The sequence below is a fragment of the Sus scrofa genome, chromosome 1 (genome assembly GCF_054392235.1).
Source record: "Sus scrofa isolate SSC_HxYL_T2T_F1_AM1 chromosome 1, Sscrofa_HxYL_maternal_Yorkshire_Landrace_v2.0, whole genome shotgun sequence".
Classification (NCBI taxonomy): domain Eukaryota; kingdom Metazoa; phylum Chordata; class Mammalia; order Artiodactyla; family Suidae; genus Sus; species Sus scrofa.
The window spans coordinates 235,545,885-235,559,796 of record NC_139383.1 but is presented as its reverse complement, the minus strand read 5'-3'; positions in this window follow the sequence as shown (position 1 = coordinate 235,559,796).

Genomic DNA, 13,912 nt, shown 5'->3' with positions numbered 1-13,912 from the left:
TAATGTGGCTTCAAATCTCACTGTTGGTCTTCAGACATTATAAGCCTTTAAGAGAGGAGAGGTGGCTTGAAAGTGGGTGGGGTGTGATGTCTGAGATACCTTCCTTACTCACACTTTTGAATGATATGTATCATGCATTGCCCACTTTGGGGGTTGGAACACACACACACACACACTCACACACACACATGCACACACACATTCACACACACATACCCCTCCATATAATTCTTTCTAACAGTAAAGAATCTCTTTGTTGATATCACTCTTCCTTTCTTTAGAGTTGTAGATAAAGTTCCATCTGTAAACTCCTATAGCCAGGGAATTAAATACATCTGGAAAAAAAGTAGAAATAGTGAAGGAAACGATAGGCTTTTCAAAAGGAGATTTTAATTTTTTTTACTTTTTTTTTTGAGGGTCAAATGTGCATCATATGGAAGTTTCCAGGCTAGGGATTGAATTGGAGCTGCAGCTGCAGGCCTACGCCACGGCCACAGCAACACCAGATCTGAGTCCCGTCTGTGACTTACACTATAGCTCAGGGCAACACTGGATCCTTAACCCACTGAGAGAGGCCAGGGATCAAACTCACGTCCTCATGGATACTAGTTGAGTTCATTACCACTGAGCCACAACGGAAACACTGATTTTTAAACATTTTTATTTAAAAAATTCCAAGACTCTAGTTTTGGGGGCAAATTACAGATATTACAAATTAAAGAGCAAATCTCTCTCTTACACCAAAACACAGGTATAATTTACAAAAATATAAAGAAATAAACCAAGTGGCTTAAATACTTTTCTTTCTTCTCTCCAAGGTAATAAACATTGTGCATGAGTTATATGCTCATTAAGTCCCACTGAAAAATGCACTGCCTCACTTAGTACAGAGTCCTTTGTAAACAGCAGAAGTCTCAATGGTGCCTCCATACTTAGAAATAATCATTTATTCTGTCAAATTAATAAGAAATTGGTGGCAGGCAGGTGCTACTGAGAAAGAGTAAGTAAATATTTGATAGCTAGTTTGAAAAAGAGAATTAGTAACACTGTGTACCTATCTTTTAAAAAAGATAAGCAGAAGCATAAAATATGGATTCAGAATGTTTTGGATTTTGAGTCCTTTCATTCCAAAAATGGGTGAGTCCTGTGATGTTATAAATGACAAAGAAGAGTGAGAAGAGAGGCCCAAAGAGTCAGATTCTGTAACTCTTTCTTACATAGAACATTCACTGAATGAATCATTTGGATGCCTAATTAAATTGGATCAGGCCATTTATGAATTCTGCTGACTTTTAGGGAGAATTTATTTATTTATTGTTATTTCCCCTAACACAATTTTTTTCCACTGTGCAGCATGGAGACCCAGATACATGTACATGTATACATACATTTTTCTCCCACTGTCATGCTCTGTTGTAAGCACCTAGACATAGTTCTCAGTGCTACACAGCAGGATCTCATTGTTAATCCATTCTAAAAACAATAGTTTGCATCCGTTAACCCCAAACTCCCAATCCCTCCCACTCTCTCCCCCTCCCCCTGGGAAACCACAAGTTTATTCTCCAGGTCTATGATTTTCTTTTCTGTGGAAAGGTTTATTTGTGCCATATTAAATACCAGATATAAGTGATATGATATGGTATTTGCCTCTCTCTGTCTGACTTACTTCACTCAGTATGATAGTCTCTAGTTCCATCCATGTTGCTGCAAATGGCATTATGTCATTCTTTTTTATGGCTGAGTAGTATTCCATTGTGTGTATATAGCACATCTTCCCAATCCAATCATCTGTTGATGGACATTTGGGTTGTTTCCATAGCTTGGCTATTGTGAATAGAGCTGCAATGAACATGTGTGTGCATGTGTCTTTTTCAGGGAAAGTTTTGTCTGGATATATGCCCAAGAGTGGGATTGCTGGGTCATATGGTAGTTCTATGTATAGATTTCCTAAGGTACCTCCATACTGTTCTCCATAGTGGTTGTACCAACTTAACATTCCCACCAACAGTGCAGGAGGGTTCCCTTTTCTCCACACCCCCTCCAGAATTTGTTATTTGTGGACATATTAATGATGGCCATTCTGACTTGTGTGAGGGGGTATCTCATGGTACTTTTTATTTGCATTTCTCTAATAATCAGGAATGTTGAGCATTTTTTCATGTGCCCGTTGGCCATCTGTACATCTTTGGAAAAATGTCTATTCAAGTCTTTTGCCCATTTTTCCATTGGGATGTTGGCTTTTTTGCTGTTAAGTTGTATAAGGGAGAATTTAGAATGCTTTAAGGGTAAACCTCATACCTAGGTCTTTGTGCTTTGAATAAAAAAGAATAATAAGGTTGTTTCCATGTCTTGGTTATTGTGAATAGTGCTGCAATGAACATAGGGGTGCATTTATCTTCTTCAGTGAAAGTTGTGTCCAGATATATGCCCCTGAGTGGGATTGCTGGATCATATGATACTTTTATATTTAGTGTTCTGAGATAACTCCGTACTGTTTTCCATAGTGGTTGTACCAATTTGCACTTCCACCAACTGTAAGGAGGGTTTCCTTTTCTCCACACCTACCCCAGCATTTGTTATTTGTAGACTTACTAATGATGGCCATTCTCACCGGTGTGAGGTGGTACCTCATTGTAGTTTTGAGTTTCATTTCTCTAATAATTAGTGATGTTGAGTATTTTTTCATGTGCCTGTTGACCATTTGTATGTCTTTGTAAAGAAATGTCTCTTCAGGTCTTTTTCGCATTTTTCAATTAGGTTGGTTTTATTTTATTTTTATACTGAGTTGTATGAGTTTTTTATATATTTTGGAGATTAAGCCCTTGTTGGTTACATCAGTTGCAACTATTTTCTCCCATTCTATAGGTTGTCTTTTTTTTTTATGGTTTATTTTGCTGTGCAAAAGCTTGTAAGTGTACATGCATCCCTATGTTCATCGCAGCACTATTCATAATAGCCAAGACATGAAAACAACCTAAATGTCCCTCAACAAATGAGTGGATTAAGAAGATGTGGTACATACACACAATGGAATACAACTCAGCCATGAAAAAGAACAAAGTAATGCCATTTGCAGCAACATAGATGGAACCAGCGATTCTTGTACTAAGTGAAATAAGTTAAAAAAAGAAAGGCAAATACCATATGATATTACTTATATCTGGAATCTAATACATGATACAAATGAACCTATCTAAAGAAAAGAAACAAACTCATGGATATGGAGAACAGACTTGCGGTTGCCGAGGGGGAGGGGGGAGGAATGGGATGGACTAGGATTTTGGGGTTAGTAGAATGCAAAGTATTGCATTTGGAGTAGATAAGCAATGAGATCCTGCTGTATAGCAAAGGGAGCTATATCCAGTCACTTGTGATAGAACATGATGGAGGATAATGTGAGATAAAGAATGTATATATATATGTATAACTGGGTCACTTTGTTGTACAGCAGAAATTGACAGAACATTATAAATTAACTATAATAAAATTTTTTTTAAAATTGCTGTGCACACTAAAATTAGGCCAACAATTATCTGTAATTTCACTCTGAATTGCATCTTGTTACACAAAAAGAATAAAATAGAACAGAGTTTCTTATGGTTTCAGAGGATGCTGATATGGAGATAATTACTCCTTAGGAAATGAAGAAGAATGCAATACATGTTGTTGATTCACTTGCTTAATGTAAACTATTAGATAAAAAAGTCCCCACCTCTCACGAGCCTCCTTATAATTTCTGTCTGTGACAACTGTAGGCTTGTGTGGTGAGAGTCTTTTAGGTCTGCCAACCTGGAAGAAGTCCACATAGCCAATTGGCCTAAGAATGAACTCCTAGGGCAGAAGGCCACTGCTGCTTTACCTTTACCAAATTACATCGTGCAAAGCCAGGAGTCATCTTACAGGATGTAAATACATTTCTCCTTCATCGTTCTCCAGAGATGATTAAGTAAATCACTTAAAGAAGGTTCTTTAGCCTGGGGTCCTGGACCTCCTTAAATGTGTGCAGATATCTGGAAGTGTGTACAGCCATGCTTCTTTTCAGGAAATTTTTGAATATTAACGAACCCCTGCCCCTGCCTCCACCCAACTACTACCATGCTTAAAACCTCTACTTGAATGTTTTTATTTGGTGTTTTTTGAAGGAAGTCACAATTACTGAGATTGTATTTTATGGTGCTATATAACTCTAGAACTGTTTTGTCCAGAAAATTAAGTGCTAGCTGTATGTGACTATTGAACGCTTGAAATATGGCTAATCTGAATTGAGTTATTCTGTAAATGTAAAATTCCCACTGGATTTCAAAGCCTTAGGACAAGAAAATGTAAAATAGCTCATTAATTTTTGTATTGATTATATGCTATGATGATAATATTTTGGATATACTGGATTGAGAAAAATATATTATTAAAATCAACTTCATCATGAGTACTAGAAAATGTAATATTACATGTGAGATTTGAATTATATTTCTAATAGGTAGTGCTGGCCTAGAAGGTACAATCCTTCTTATGACAGAGATTCAAAAAAATAATTTTCCAGTTACCACTAGAAAGCATCTATCCTTTCAGGGAAGGGATGGGAATTAGGAATATAAGCAAAATGCTTTTCTTGTATTAATTCAGCAGATTCTCAACAGCTCCCCTGTGAGAGAAATAATATTGGCTAAGAGAATCTCCATTAAAAAAAACATTCCTCCTGACATTAATTCCTGAGCCAATCACGACAATCCATTATTTTAATAGTAACAGTTATGTTTTTTATAAATTAAACTAAATTAGTAGTGCAGTGGTTAAAATGGTTGAATACACTAAAAATAAAGTGTAATTGTTATGTCCATAGGCTCAAGAGGTAGACACACCAGAATCAGGATACCATCAATTACTACCTGTGAGTCCCGGGAAAGTTATTGAGGTTCTTCAAGCTGCAGTTTCTTACTCTTTTAATACAGATGAGAGGATGCATTGAGATAAGTATGTACTCAGCTGTGCTTTATGCTGGGCCTCGTTACCTAGGAAATACTCCATAAATATTAGTTATTTATTATTGTTATCATTGCTGTTATTGTGAAGAGGTCAGGCTAACTGGAGCTTAATCTCAAGGCTGCAACTTAAAAATTGACTAATTTGGGCCATCTTATTATTGTCTTGTGTGAGTCTCTTCCTTATTTGCAAAATGAGAATAGTATTTCATTCTTCTCAGTTACCGAGATTGGTGTAGTGATCTCATTCAAGACACTTAGCACAGTGATTGGCACAAAAGGAAGCAGTCTCTATTAGGCATAGGCATTATAATTCTTTCCTCCCTCTGTCTGCCTTCCTGCACTTAATGACATAGTGGTAAGGTGCATGGGCTTTGGAGCCAGACTCCCTGGATTCAAGTCTAGGGTCTGCCATCTCTAGCAGTATAACTTTAAGCTATTTATTTAGTCTCTTTATGCCTCATTTTCCTTATCTGTGAAATGGATTTTTTGTGAGAATTTAAAGAATTAATCCACAGAGCGACATGAAACCCGGCATATAGTAAGTGCTTAATAAATGCTACCCATTTTAATACCATTGTTATTAATTTATAGTTTCTCAGGCCCTACTTTTCCTTTCATAATTTCACTGTATTTCTTTCTATTTTGGATTCTTACAAGCATATTTGGACTTTCAGGGACATTCGTGAACGCTATGTGAATAAATTGGTTACACTTGGAACCAGAATTACTGCTGTGATCTTTAATCCATATGTTTATCTTACCTTATTAAGTAATTTGGAAAGAATGTGGTCAAGACAGATAAGATCTTTTTCATGTTACCCATTATCTTCAAGTTTTTTCATCAAGAAGTTGAGATTCTGAGAACATTTTTTTTTTTTTAAATCACAGAAATTTCAACATTTGAAACCTAGCTGGCCAAAAGCTGAGCTGGGTAGAAACTTGCAAAGTTGTTTACACAGGTGAATGGTTTGTAGCATCCAACAGCATCTTTATCAGTGGGTGTGATGGTTTTTGCCACAGGTCTAAGTTAGGTCTGGTTGAAAAATACTGGTAGAAAGTAAGAAGTGAAACTGACTAACCAGTCAACAAATACTGAGGCATCAGGTTGTTAGGGATGTTAAAAAACACTTATTTTTTCACCTTTACCAGAGGAAATATTCTATAAGGAAGTCTTATAGAAAGGAAGAGTTTAGAGGACTAGGGCTTTCCCTTTTGCTTTCTCATTTTGGTTTTTATTTTAACCAGCTTGGCATTGCTTTACATCTTCTTGTACTTTCAACACTGATGAATTTTGTTTCCATGCCACCAACCTGGACATATAACTTCACTGAACTCTTTTATTGTTTCAACATAGATCATACATTTCAGCCAATCAAATAAGCTTTCTTTTTAGCTAAATAATTGGCATAAAACTACGTACTTTGGTACAATGTATTTCTTTTTAATCAATTTAATACAAACTATCTTTTAATCTCAAGTGTTAGGATAAGCATTGGAATCTCTACTGAACTGTTCAGAACCTCATTCACTGGGCAAAGATAATTTGTAATGGAATACATGGTGTTAATGGATGGAACGCGTGGTGTTAATAGTTTGTCTCATTTTTAGCAAGTTGTTGGCTTTGTTTCTTTTGTGGAAGTCAAAGGAGACATGTGAAGCACTTGAGAGGTTTAGTTATTAGTTCATTGAGCCTCTGCTCAAGCCCCAACCAATGATTTTGCATGAGTTGGAGGACGTGAACTTTGAAAATATATCAATGATGAAAAGGTAACTAAGATGCTATTTTTTAACTAATTGCTTTTATTTCATTCACCTTTGTACTTTGGAAGGGAAAGTGCACAACTTTGTTCTGTTTTGAGTAGTGAAAAATACTTAATAAGATTCTAATTAATATGCTTGGACTCAAAAATTACATTTAAATAATTCTTTCTCAGTGTGAAGAGAAATTATGAGTAAAAGAAATATGGGAATTTTGCAGGCTCCCTTTTCACTCTGTTTTGTAATGAAGCAGATGACATTACTATTTGTCCTTCTGCAGAAAAAGACAAAATTGCACAAAATTGTTCAAATGGACAGTTTAAAATTTTACCTTCCAAGTTTTCATTAGGAAACTAAACGTGTTTAAGTCCCAGACCTAGCTGTTTAGAACACTACTGAAAATATTTCTTTACCTGTGTGGTGCTTTGAGGAATTTATATTTTCTTAAAAATAAAAAATAAGAAAAATTAGATTTCACCTAGTGATTAGACCCTGTGTTTGTTTTCAAGATGACTTTTGATGTTTTCCTGCTCTTTACTAGACAAACAAATAATTGGACTTTATCAGAAATGATTGCCTTCTGTTCTAGTGTTCTAACTCAGGAGCAGGAAGGAAACAATAGTCCCTTTTAGAAACCCCCATATGCTGGATTCTGCACCTCAACTTGCCACATCTGTGTCTGTCTTCCTCTACCAACCTCCTAGAGTTCTTGCTACAAACACAAAAACCCTGACCTTTGAAAGTTGATAACAAGTGATGAAATTGAAAGGATTACTCATGGAAGAAGGAGTTGCATTTTTAAAGAAGTGAAAGTAGTGAAATCACAATGTTTCAGGAATCCATGTCAAAAAAATTTGAGAAAAAATGTTTTCTAGATGGGTAGCAACCAATTTCTTTGACTGTTAACAAGACTAGTTCCTTCTGGTGATAGCTGAATCTTCTATCCTTAAAAAGTGAGATAAATTTAAACAATTCATTTTAACCTAAAACCGAGTATATTTATTTACTATCTTTTAATATTAGGATAAAGTCTTTTCTTCAAGTATGTAACTAGTCATTGAATCTCTGATTTACCTTTTTTACATAAACCATGTCCATCATGTAGTATCTAATTTTCAGTTTCATTTCCTTAATAGAGAGAGCCTTATCAGAACATTGTAAGTCAATTATACTTCAATATGACTGCAAGAAAATCAGAGGTCATCATGATAACTGGTGGAAGCCACACTTTTTTTTTTTTTTTGCTTTTTAGGGCTGTACCCAAGACATATGAAGGTTCCCAGGCTAGGGGTCAAACCACAGCCACAGCATTGTGGGATCTGAGTCACATCTGTAACCTATACCACAGCTCATGGCAATCGTGGATCCCCAAGCCATTGAGCAAGGCCAGGGATCAAACCCACATCTTCATAGATACTAGTTGGATTCATTTCCACTGCACCACAACAGGAACTCCAGGAGGCCAACTGCTGCATTTCTTCTACTTTATTATTCTTATTTTTAAAGTTGTCTAAACTACATTATTCTTATTACTTCATCCATGGTTTTGCATGTAACAGTGGTTCATTCATTTTTGTTGCTGTATATGATATCATAACTTTTTTTTCCCATCTTTTTGCCATTTCTAGGGCTGCTCCTACAGCATATTAGGCTAGGGGTCTAATCGTAGCTGTAGCTGCCAACCTATGCCAGAGCAACAGCAACATGGGATCCGAGCTGTATCTGCAACCTACACCACAGTTCACATCAACGCTGGATCCTTAACCCACTGAGCAAGGCCAGGAATCGAACCCACAACCTCATGGCTCCTAGTTGGATTAGTTAACCACTGGGCCACAATGGGAACTCTTGATTCCATAACTTCTATATCCACATTTATGCTAATAGACACTTGTGTAGTTTCTAGTTTAGGACTTTCATAAATAGTACTGCTGTGAATATACTTGCAGCCTTTTATTGAACATATACATGCATTTCTCTGGGGTATATACTTGGGAGTAGAATTGCAGGATCATAGTATGAAGATCATCAGCTTTAGCAGAGAGGGACAATAGTTTTCCAAAATAATTGTACCAGTATAGTCACACCAGCAATGTGAGAGTTCCAGTTGTTCCACATCCTTGGAAACACTTGGTATTTCTTGTCTGCTTAAAATTGCTATCTATGGGGGATGGGATTAAGATGGTGGAATAGAAAGACTGGAGCTCAACTTCTCTCCTAAAAACAACAAAATTCACAACAAAGGCTGAGCAATCTTCAACCACATGGACAGGAAACCTTGGGGAAGATATCCTACTCCAGAAGACAAAGAGGAGGCCACATCAAGAGGTAGGAGGGGTGATTTCATGATATAAACAACCACATACCTCCCAGGTAGGAAGCCCCACAGACTGGAAACTAACTGGTTCACTGAGACTCACCTTCAGGGCTGAGAGTTCTGAGCCCCACATCAAACTCCCACGTGTGGGGATCTGGCACTGGAAGAAAGAGCCCCTGGAGCATCCGGCACTGAAGGTCATTGGGACTTGTGTGCAAGAGCTCCATGGGACTGGGGGAAACGGAGACCCCATTCTTAAAAGGCGCACACAGACTTTCACGTGCACTGGGTCCCAGGGCAAAGCAAAGTCTCCATAGGAATCTGGGTCTGACCTGACTGCAGTTCTTGGAGGAACTCCTAGGAAAACAGGGGTGAATGTGGCTTGTTGTCAGGGAAGGACATTGAAAGCAAAGCTCTAGGGAATATTCAGCAGCATGCCTTTCTTTAGAGGTGGCCATTTTGGGAAAATCTGGCCCCACCCATCAGTCAGCACTGAGAAACCCCAGGGCAAACAAAAATGCAGGCAGGATCACAGCCCCACCATTCAGGAAACAGGCTGCCTAAAGACACCTCAGGCACAGGGTGGCCTCTAATCCTATCCAGAGACAAAGCCGCACCCACCAGAAGGATAGGAATCAGCTCCACCTACCAGGGGGCAGGCATCAGCCCCTCCCATCAGGAAGCCTATAGCAAGCCCCTGTACCAAGTTCAGCCACAAGGGGGGCAGACACCAGAAGTAAGAGAGGCTACAACTCTATGATCTGTAAAAAGGTCACCACACCAAAAACCTATAAAAATGAAAAGACAGAGAACTAGAACTCAGATGAGGGAGAAAGAAAAAAACCCTGAAAATAGCTAAGTGATGAGATTCTCAGCCTCCAAGAAAAAGACTTTAGACTGTTGATGCTGAAGAAGATGCAAGACATTGGAAATAAACTGGAGGCAAAGACGGATAACTTACAGGAAACACTGAGCAAAGAGATACAAGAAGAGATGCAAAATACAATAACTGAAACAAAAAATTCACTAGAAGCAGCTAACAGCAGAATACAGGAGGCAGAAGAACTAATAAGCAAGGTGGAAAACAGATTAGTAGAAATTACAGATGCAGAACAGAAAAAAGAAAAAAGATTGAAAAGAAATGAAGAGCGTCTCAGAGAAATCTGGGAGAATGTTAAATTCACTAACAGCCGTGTTATAGGGCTAGCAGAAGGAGGAGAGAGCAGGTGACAGAAAAAATATTCCAAGAGACAATAGCCAAAAACTTCCCTAACATAGGAAAGGAACCACTCACTCAAATCCAGGAAGCACAATGAGTACCATATTAAAAAAACCCAAGGAGGAATACATCAAGACACATATTAATCAAACTGACCAAAATTAAAGACAAAGAGAAAATCTTGAAAGCAGCTAGGCAAAAGAAATAGCATACAAGGGAACCCCAATAAGGTTATCAGCAGATTTTTCAGCAGAAACTCTGCAGGCCAGAAGGGAGTGGCATGATATACTTAACGTGATGAAAGGAAAAAACCTCCAACCAAGATTTCTTTACCCAGCAAGGCTCTCATTCAGATTTGAAGGAGAAATCAAAACTTTCACAGATAAGCAAAAGCTAAGAGAATCTGGCAACACTAAACCAGCCTTAGGACAAATACTAAAGGAACTTCTCTAGGCAGAAAAGTAAAGACAGCAACAGGAAACAAAAATTCCACAAATGACAAGGTATATCTACAGTAAAGATATGAAATCATCCAAGAATAGCTATGCCACTAAAATCAGAAATCATGAGAAGAGGTGGGTAAAAATGCAGGACAGTGGAGATGAACTTGCCATTAAGAGATAAACTTACAATAATCTCATATAAATGTAGATTCTTATATCAAAACTTCAGAATAACTTCAAACCAAAAATCTACAATTGATACACAAAGAAAAAACAACTCAAATACAACACTGAAGATAGTCATCACACCAGAAGAGGAGAGAACAAAAGAAGAAGGAAAAAAAAAAAAAAGAGCAACAAAAACAAATCCAAAGCAATTAATAAAATGACAATAAGAACATACATATCAATAATTACCCTGAACGTCAATGGACTAAACGCCCCAACTAAAAGACACAGACTGGCTGAATGGGTACAAAAACAAGACCCATAATATGCTGTCTTCAGGAGACCCACTTCACCTCTAGGGACACATACAAATTGAAAGTGAGAGGATGGAAGGAAATATTCCATGCAAACGGGAATCAAAAGAAAGCTGGAGGAGCAATACTCATAACAGACAAAGTAGACATTAAAACGAAGACTATTTTAAGGGACAAAGAAGGTCATTACATAATGATCACAGGATCAATCCAAGAAGAAAAAATAACAATTGTAAAAATCTACGTACCCAACATAGGTTCATCACAATATATAAGGCAACTGCTAACAACCTTAAAAGGACAAATCAGCAATAACACAATCATAGTGGGGAACCGTAACACCCCACTTACAGCAATGGACAGATCAACCAGGCAGAAAATCAACAAGGAAACATGGGCCCTGAATGATACATTAAACCAGATGGACTTGATAGATATTGATAGGACATTTCATCCAAAAGCAACAGAATACACGTTCTTCTCAAGTGCACATGGAACATTCTCTAAGATGGATCACATCCTGGGCTACAAATCCAACTTTAAGAAAATTGAAATCGTATCAAGCATCTTTTCCAACCACAACGCTGTACGACTGAACATCAAAAACAAGAAAAAACCTGCAAAAAACACAAACACGTGGAGACTCAACAACATGCTACTAAACAACCAATGGATCACTGAAGAAATCAAAGAGGAAATTCAAAAATACCTACAAGCAAATGACACCAAAGATACAACACTCAAAAACCTGTGAGGTGCAGCAAAGGAAAGTTTAGAGCAATACAAGCCCACCTCAGGAAACAAGAAAAAGCTCAAATAAACAAGCTACCTTTACATCTAAAGCAGCTCGAGAGAGAAGAACAGACAAGACCTAAAGTTAGTAGGAAGAAAGAAATCATAAAGATCAGAGCGAAAATCAATGAAATAGAAACAAAACCATAGAAAAGATCAATAAAACGAAAAGCTGGTTCTTGGAAAAGATCAACAAAATTGATAAACCTTTAGCCAGACTTATCAAGAAAAACAGAGAGAGGACTGAAATCAATAAAGTTCGAAATGAGAAAGGAGACATTATAACAGACATCACAGAAATACAAAGGATCCTAAGCGACTACTATATGCAACTATATGCCAATAAAATGGACAACCTAGAAGAAATGGACAAATTCTTAGAAAGGTACCAAATTCCAAGACTAAACCAAGATGAAATAGAAAAGATGAATGGACCCATCACAAGAACTGAAATGGAAACTGTGATTAAAAAACTTCCAGCAAACAAAAGTCCAGGACCAGATGGCTTCACAGGTGAATTCTATCAAACGTTTAGAGAAGAGCTAACACCTATCCTTCTGAAACTATTCCCAAAAATTGCAGAGGAAGGGACACTCCCAAACTCATTCTATGAGGCCACCATCACCCTGATACCAAAGCCAGACAAAGATACCACAAGAAAAGAAGACTACAGGCCAGTTTCACTGATGAACATCAAAACAAAAATCCTCAACAAAATACTAGCAAACCGCATCCAACAATACATTAAAAGGATTGTACATCATGATCAAGTGGGATTTATCCCAGGGATGCAAGGGTTCTTCAATATCCACAAATCCATCAGTGTGATACACCACATTAACAAACTGAAGAATAAAAACCGTTTGATCCTCTCAATAGATGCAGAAAAAGCCTTCGACAAAATCCAACACCCATTTCTGATTAAAACCCTTCAGAAAGTGGGCATAGAGGGAACCTACCTCAACACAAGAAAGGCCATATGTGACAAACCCACAGGGAACATCATTCTCAATGGTGAAAAGCTGAGAGAATTCCCGCTGAGATCAGGAACAAGACAAGGATGTCTGCTCTCGCCACTACTCTTCAACACAGTTTTGGAAGTCCTAGCCACGGCAATCAGAGAAGTAAAAGAAATAAAAGGAATCCAAATTGGAAAGGAAGAAGTAAAACTATCCCTATTTGCAGATGACATGATACTATACCTAGAGAATCCTAAAGACTCTACCAGGAAACTGTTAGAGCTCATCCATGAATTTGGCTAAGTCATAGGATACAAAATAATGCACATTTCTATATGTATTACTAATTAATGGCATTTCTATACACTACTAATGACAGAGCCGAAAAAGAAATTAAGGAAGCAATTCTTTTTACCATTGCATCCAAAATAATAACATACCTATGAGTAAACCTACGAAAAGAGACAAAAGACCTGTACTCTGAAAACTAAAAGATGCTGATGAAAGAAATCAAAGATGGCACAAATAGATGGAAAGATATATCTTGTTCATTGATTGGAAGAGTTAATATTATCAAAATGACTATGCTACCTAAGGCAATCTACAGATTCAATACACTCCCTATCAAAGTACCAAGGACATTTTTCACAGAACTTGAACAAAATATTTTAAAGTTTGTTTGGAAGCCTAAAAGATCCAGAATAGCCAAAGACATCCTGAAAAAGAAAAATGGAGCTGGAGGAATCAGGCTCCAGGACTTCAGAGTATACTACCAAGCCACAATCATCAAAACTATATGGTACTGGCCCAAAGACATATAGATCAGTGGAACAGGATAGAAAGCCCAGAATTAAACACACACACCTACAGACAACTAATCTATGACAAAGGAGGCAAGAATATACAATGGAGAAAGGACAGCCTGTTCAATAAGTGGTTCTGGTAAAAGTGGACAGCCAC